We start from the raw sequence: 6,795 nt of genomic DNA on the forward strand, positions 1-6,795 counted from the left end.
ATACTGGTTACATGGATGGGTTCTAACGAAGTTTTTCTATTCTAAAAGGCAGAAGAGGCTCTAGCATCTTGCCGAATTTGATTTATTCCATTATTTGATCTCTTGAATTTTTATTTATTCATGGTATTTTATTTTATTCTTATAAAAACCCTAAAATTCATTTTATTTTACTTTTGTATAAATTAAAGTACTAATTATATCTTTCAGTGTTTAGTTTAGAATTGATCTAGCACTCATTTTCTTTAGGTACGATCCTTAGAGTACTCACCTACTCTATTGTAACTATATTACAACTAGACTCGTATACTTGGGGATACTGCCTCATGTATCCATATCGTTTACTACAGTATTCACACTCTAGACGTTAGTACGTCCGGAGACGGTCAAGTTGTTGGGGAGGCAAACTCACTAGTTTAATTTTAATTTTTGCATTCAAAAGGGATAATTAGGAAATTTTTAGGTGATAGATATTTTATTTTATTTATTGTTACTAATCTTCTCTTTCTGGATTTATTGTATGACTCGTAGTAAGGGAACACCCACAGTAGTAGTCACTGTTCCAAAAAAAATAATTCAGAGAAATCACCGACAACAGCAGTAGGAACAATAGCAACAGATACCAAATCTAGCACCACCTGCTGCAGGTAACATAACACACGAGAATCCACTGTTTGGTGATGCTAACGATAATGCTTTAGGAGATCCACTAGCACCACCATAGCTACCCACGAATGTGCAGATAACGCGTAATGAGAAAACCTTAAAAGACTGCGTATTACCAAGTCTAGACATGGTTCAAAAAACCATAACAAAGCTGGCTATTATAGCCAACAATTTTGAGATCACGCCGACAATGATTCAGATGATTCAAAATAATCTATAATTTAAAGGAACAATGATAGAGGATCCAAATCAACACTTAAAATGATTTCTCCCACTTTGTGATACTTTTAAGTATAATGAGGTCACTAACGACGCTATTCGTCTTCAGTTGTTCCCCTTTTCTTTTATTTATAATGCCTTTTCATGGTTAGATTCACATGTGCTAGGGTCTATCACGACATAGAATGATCTCACAGGAAAGTTCTTGGAAAAGTTCTTCCCTAATAGAAAAGGGTCAACTAAGAATAAAAATTGTTGTCTTTAGACAAATGGAAGGGGAAAGTTTCCATGAGGCATGAGAGCACTTCAAAACGTTGATTCAAAAGTGTCTGCACCACGGATTCCCTAAGTGGATGCGACTTCAGGTGTTTTATAATGGGTTGGATACAAATGCAAGATCAAGACTAAACAGAGCAGTAGGAGGAGCCCTCATGAACAGAATGTACGAGGATGCATATGAAATAATTGAAAACATGGCATTGAACTCCTATCAGTGGCCCATTGAAAGATTCACATGTGGCCAAAAACCTATTACAGTGAAAGTTATCCAAGAGGATGACAAGTATCAACAATTAGTGGATAAACTTAACCATATGAAATCTGCTTATAAACTGTCTATGTGTGGAGAAGACAAACCACTCTTCCACTACATCAACAATCTTGTCAAATATGTGAATTATATCAAAAATAGGGGTGGAAACCCTTATTTAAATACCTACAATATCGCTAGGAGAGATCACTCAAATATGAGATGGGGAGGAAACAAAGGAGGAGGTAATAGTTCGAATCAAGCCAAAAATACTAATTATCAACCTCCTTATTTGTAGAAACCTCAGGGTAGGATCAACCCAAGTGATTATACTGCATGTAGTCAACGACTAGATAGAACTGAGGGAGAGATGTAGTAAATGATAACAGATATAAAGTAGGTGTAGTCTGAGTGCACCAACTCAACCAGAATATTGACTAAACTTTAGGACCAAATGAGCCAATTGATGAGCATGATGGGTGACATCAAAAGGAAAATTGTCATAAATTCCCAGCAACACAGAAAATAACCCTCGGAGGGAAGGTAAAGAGCACGTGAAAGTAATAACACTCTGATCGAGCAAAGTACTAAGTAGCCCAGAAAATCCTACTCCGGAGGTAAATATGGAGAATACTGATGATCCTCTAGAGAAATCCCTAGAGGCAGAAAATGAACAAGAAGTAGACGAGATAATCGCACTGGTAGTGGAGCCAAAAAAGAAATATTTAAAAATATTGTCGTTACAAAGATCCTATTCCCTTCAAGACTAGAAGAAAAGAAAAAATGGGATGAAGACGAGTTTTTAAGTTTCCTAAACTTGTTTAAAACACTAAATGTAGACTTGCATTTAATAAAGTTAATTGAGAAAGTCCCTAACTACACCAAGTTTCTAAACGAAATTATGTCTAGGCTTAGGAAAATTAAGGTAGGAGAAAAACTTAATTTAAGTGCTTCCTATAGTGTTATTATTTCAAGATAGGTTCCCCAAAAATTGAAAGACCCGAGAAGTTTTACTATGCTCATATAAATAGGGAGCATTCATTTTAATAGAGCTCTATGTGACTTAGGAGCTAGCATTAATTTAATGCCTCTACCTATTTTTGAAAAACTCGGGTTGGGGGATCTCTGATAACTCTTAAAAAGAGTTATATTTCAGGCTTCTAGATTGAATTAATTGTTTGTACTTAAGTAAATATGAGTTCATTTTTAGGATATTTTTAGAACATTGCATAACAAAACTTGGATTGTGCTATAAATGTCATTATTTGTTACTGGGGAAGAATCATGGTTGTTATTGTTGACAGTAGGTGCAGGATGAAGAAGAGAAGAGAGAAAGGAGAAAGAAAATGAAGGAAGTGAAATATTGCCATGTAAAAATGTTGGTTAGATTGCCAACAAGAATGCCATGGCAATTCCAGGAAGATGACACAACACTTAGTCTACGTCACTCTCAGCCAGCTATAGTTGTACCAGATAAACCACCCTGAAAAATAGGAAGCAAAATGTGTGTTTTGAGAGGGAGGGACCTACCCTATAAACTAGGAAAGAGAAAAAATGCAAGGGGACGAGAATTTTGGGGAGAGAGGAATTGGAAAGTAGGTTTTCTCTGCATCAACTTCTCGTGGAAAACTTCTGAGAAAATAGAGGAGAGGGTAGCAACTTACAAAGCAAAAAAATCACAGGCTCAAGGAAGGGGAAGAGAAATCTGCCCTGGTTTTTGCATCAAATTTCAATATTAAAGTGAAAGCTAGAGTAGTGAGAGCTTCCTGCAGTTCTGCCTTTATTTTCTAATTTGAACTTTGTGATTCGTAAACTTTAATGATGATGTTGAATGGTTTTATTTTGGATTTGAATGTCCAATCCATGAGCTAAATCTCATTAGGTTGGAATTATTTGGGTGAATTTTTACTATCTTTAATGCCCATGGTTTGATTTTGAGTAAATTATTTTCATTCGATTTGTGATTATTTAAATAAATGCAAGCTCTAAACATAGATGATTGTATAGTTTGTTGTTAGATCTGATTTAATTATGAAAAGATTAAATAAATTGGATTATTATTGGTTGATACAGATGAGTATTCGAAAGAATATTCGCAGCACTCTAGACATAGAAGTTGCGATCTGTATAGAGAAAGGAGGAACAGACTGGATATCATTCTTGAGTTCTGTAGACATACAAAAACTCTGAATGATAGCTTAAAGTCTGGCTCTTGAAAGAAGCAGACTGCAGTAGTGAATCCCTAAGCAGTAAAATGGTCAACATTTTGCCATGGCATTATTATGATATAAAAAGAAAACATGAGTAACTCCAACCTTTATCATTCAACAGTACCAATCCTCCCCACTTATTCTTTGAGAATTTCCACAGCATTTCAATTGCCCTAGAATTTTTTAGCTCATATTTAATTTTATTAATCCATTCATTAAATCTCTTCACCAATTTGTCATATGTTTCTTTTGCACAGTTTAACTACTCAAATTCATAGTAATAGCATAACTATTTTTTAATCAATTCTGATCCCTATGGAGACGATACTCACTCATCACTGTATTACTTGATTCCGTGTATACTTGCACATTCACATTACACATTCACACGGGACAAGTTTTTGGCACCGTTGCCCGGGATCGGTAATATTGGTGAAAATTTGGTTTGTTATTACCTCTTTAATTTTGTTAGTTTAGCTTAATTAGTTGTTTTGATTTTTTTAGGATTTTTGTTGGTGCATGAGTAGAGATATTTCTACACTTGAAGAGTATTCTTTTGATCCAAAAATTGAGAGAACCTTGAGAAGAGGGATAAAAAAATTGTGAGAAATGGAAAGAATTGGAAATGATCAGGTTAGAGAAGAGCCATTAGATCAGAATGGAAGGGATGCTTTTTTGGGATGCTATTTTCTTTTCTAGCCTGCTCCACTACTGGTTCTCAATTCTTCTTTTTTGTGAAATCTAAACTACCTTCTTTGATAGTTGTGTCATTAACAACTGATGGTAGTTGCGTATCGCTTCTGAGTGTAATGGCTTTACACTGTTCCTTCCCTTGAAATCGTGAATTTTCGGTATCACTCGATAGTGCTCCTTGCAGTCTTAAGCTTAATGCTTTGGCAATTTGTACCACTTGATTTTCTAAAGCTCTTAAAGATATAACTTGACTTTGAATGATAGCATCGTTCTTGGCCATGTATTCCTTCAATAGAGCTTCCATAAATGAAGAACTCAAAGCTAAATTTTGCTCAGCATTTTTCTGCGGCATGGGCTGATTGTATCCAGGTGGTGCACTCACAACTATTTGAATTGTCACATTGCAATTAGTTGATCGCTCATATGCACATCTAGAAGGTAAAATCGAAGATATGTTGGTAAGAGCTGATAAATATATTTTTCCAACAGATTTTATTATTTTGGAATGTAAGGCTAATAAAGATGTACCAATCATACTTGGGAAACCTTTTCTAACAACTGGTAGAACATTAATTGATGTACAAAAGGGTGAATTCACAATGAGAGTTAATGATCAGCAGATAACCTTTAATTTTTTGGATGTTATGAAGTGCACAGATACAACCTAAAGAAGGGGGTGTCACCATGGTAATTTTTTGCAGGGTTGACTCAACCGTATGGCTCTTCTAATTACTATTTGGTGGATTGTTTCCTTTTCAAATTCCTTTGACTTATTCGACCGCGTCCCTAATAATCCGCTGGCTCACTATCGTTTGGTCAATATTTTCATTTTTCATCCTATCCTTTTTCCTGGATTTCGTGACTTCCTACCATGTCGATCACGGTAATTTATTTCGTGTTTATTGTCCCGACAAATTACCTTGTATCTGTAGTTTCGGTGGACTACCCCGTGTTTAATGTCATAGCGGACTACCCTATATTTAGTGTACCAACGGACTACGTCGCATTTAGTGGTCTGACAGAGTACTCTGTGCTTAGTGTCCTAACGGACTACCCCGTGTTTAGTGTCCCAGTCGACTACCCCGTGTTTAGAGTCCCGGTGGACTACCCCGTGTTTATTATCCCAGCAAACTACTCCGTGTTTAGTATTCTGATGGACTCCATTGGTTGCCAAAGTCGAGCTATGGTCTTAAACCTTAAACCTCTCTAAGGTGTCGCTCCGTAGGACATTATCGTCGTCATAATGTCACCCCATAGATCCTACTGACTGTCATTGTGGTGTTTCTTTATGGAACCTAATAACCATCGTCACAATGTCCCCCTCACCCGCACCCCCGCAAGGCTCGAAGCATCACACATTAAGGTTTTCTCCCAGCAATCTCGGATGGTGAAATCTTAACAGAATTCCAATTTCACTATTCCTCTGCCCATTCCTTCATTTCACCATTCCTAACCTTGATGCTCAAAACACTGCAATGTCCCATCTGCAGGGCCCAGAGCTTCGCACATCACAACTTGCACTCAGCAACACTGTATTACAGTATCTAACAGAAAATTCCCATTCTCAGGTTCTAACTTCATCTATTTCCTATATTATTCCCCCATTGTTATGTTCATGTAGTACATGTGCTTCAGTTACAAACTAACACATAGGATTCTATCCTTTTAAACATGAAATCATAAATATTTCATGCATATTGATTTACATGGTGGATACCATATATCAAACAATCTTATGCATGTTTGGCATTCGAAATCAGAAAAATTCATACATTATCACATAATCATGCAAACCACACAACATTCCATGGATGGAGTATAGAAACTCACTTGATGCTTTTTCGTTTAATAAGCTTAGCTTTTCCAAATGTCAGAGCTCCCATTGTTCTGGCAGCAACTTACTGGATTTCCTAGTTTTTCAACTAATTCCTCACAATCATCGCTCCATACAGAGCTTTCCATAACCATTTCTTCCTCCGAGCAACCAAGGAAGAAGATGAAGAATGGGAGAAAATAAAACAGAATCGAGATAAATCCTCTCATGAAAGTCACCTCTCTACAATTTATAGCCATTCTCACACGGTTTTCAATTGGGCAAAATCCATCCATTAATAATCATTGTGTCTACCACTGAAGAACCAACTGGTTTGAATCCAACCAAACCAACATTAGATTTCAACCAAGTCAAAGTTAGTTACTATCTTCTCTTGATTTTCTAATAAAGGCCACCAACTTATGGCTTTTTTCAATTTAACCCCTCAATTTATTTCTTAATTTCTAGACTCAGTGGAAACCGAGTGTGACAACTCTCTCACCCTAAAAAAATTTGTCCTCAAAATTTCCTATTACTCTCTTATCCTTTCCTTCTTATAAAATATGTAACTAATTTCCTTTCACCTTGACAGGAATCTTCAAGAATACAACCCATATAGAATGAGAAAGAGATTGATGATACCTCAAAGAAAATCCAGAAGAAAAATA

At 36.2% G+C, this 6,795-nt stretch overlaps 1 non-coding gene across 1 annotated transcript; it reads right to left on the reverse strand.

Annotated features, from left to right (window-relative positions):
• Positions 1–1,118: 1,118 nt before the first annotated feature.
• On the reverse strand, positions 1,119–1,225 carry LOC128032253 (small nucleolar RNA R71). The gene has a single exon (XR_008188381.1). It is a non-coding gene; the product is annotated as a small nucleolar RNA R71 (small nucleolar RNA).
• Positions 1,226–6,795: the final 5,570 nt, after the last annotated feature.

Source organism: Gossypium raimondii, chromosome 8 (genome assembly GCF_025698545.1).
Source record: "Gossypium raimondii isolate GPD5lz chromosome 8, ASM2569854v1, whole genome shotgun sequence".
Classification (NCBI taxonomy): Eukaryota; Viridiplantae; Streptophyta; class Magnoliopsida; order Malvales; family Malvaceae; genus Gossypium; species Gossypium raimondii.